The sequence below is a fragment of the Nematolebias whitei genome, chromosome 11 (assembly GCF_014905685.2).
Source record: "Nematolebias whitei isolate Nwh7 chromosome 11, NemWhi1, whole genome shotgun sequence".
NCBI classification, from domain to species: Eukaryota; Metazoa; Chordata; class Actinopteri; order Cyprinodontiformes; family Rivulidae; genus Nematolebias; species Nematolebias whitei.
The window spans coordinates 1,643,954-1,645,259 of record NC_056508.1 but is presented as its reverse complement, the minus strand read 5'-3'; positions in this window follow the sequence as shown (position 1 = coordinate 1,645,259).

Below are 1,306 nucleotides of genomic sequence, written 5' to 3'. Positions count from 1 at the left end.
AAAAACACTTCTGCAACACTCAGTCTAAATTTGCAAAAAGACAACCTTAAGGCCTTGATTTCTAGCTTATTTTTTAGGTCTAAAATTTGTGTCATCTTTGCATTGCCAAAAAAAAAAAAGAAAAATGTCAGTTCTTAGCGGAACGATGGTCTCCTGTGTCCTCTCTCTGCTTTAGTAAACTGAAGAAGCTTTAAGAGACAGAAGCTTTTTTAATAAAAGGCCTTTTTTTTGTTAATCCACTTTAACTCATACGTGGAGAAGAACAGATCTTTGACAGCTTTAGATCAAAACAAACAAAATGAAAATGCAGCCTATAAATGTCATTAACCTGCTTGTGTCTCACAACAAGTGCATTTTGTTTGAATGTGATTTTGTTAGTTTGATATCTTCCTGTTTTCTTTCAGCTTTTTTGTGTTAGTGAAGGGAACGTATGGAATATTTCCATTTGTATAAATATTTTGCCACCAGTTAAAGTTGCCAACATTTAATTTTCTGTTACAGAATCTCATTGTGAACGCCAAAAAGTTAATCCACACCACAAGAAGCAAAACTCGTCTCATTGGCTTTAGTATTGGGTTTCAAAATAGTTGTGAATTTTTTCCACTTGATGAATAAATTCTAGCTGCTGATCTGTTCGAGAAACTTGACATTCAACCTTTAGTGGCTTGTGATGGGTGTTTGTTACAGAGTAGCTGTCAGGAGCAGGTTTTACAGGCTGACAGCTGGACGAGGAGGATGTCTAATGTGGCGACGTGCAGCACATGACAGCGTGTGCAGAGGAGCATTGATCCATTTTGGGTCCCGAGCTTGGAGCTTATGAACGGGTCAGATTTGAATGCTTCACAGTAAGAGATGTTTGATTTTAGTTGATTGTGTTTGGATATCAATAAAGCATTCCTTTAAAATTAAGAGGTTTGCATTAAGATGTGTTCTCCTTTTCAAATAAACATTGAAGTCTTATTTTTCATCATAAATTTAGGCTTTGGTGTGAAACTAAAGAGTTATCAATAAATCTATTCAATTTTTTTTTACTCAGTTTTTAAAAACAATTTAGTCTGAAATTAATACATTGATTTTAAATTAAGGCTATGTACTTCCAAAATATTTTTCCACAAAACCATATTCCTTCTGACTTGTATATTTAACAGGGCTATAAATTACCGGTAAATGGTACTTGGAATATCCTACGTGGATTTCCTAACTGGGCCTTCCTGAAAGCAGAGAAGAAACCCAAACAGGACTCCAGTCAGCCAACAGGTGAAAAGGAGGAACCCAGACCCAGACCAGTGGTCATTCCATATGTTGA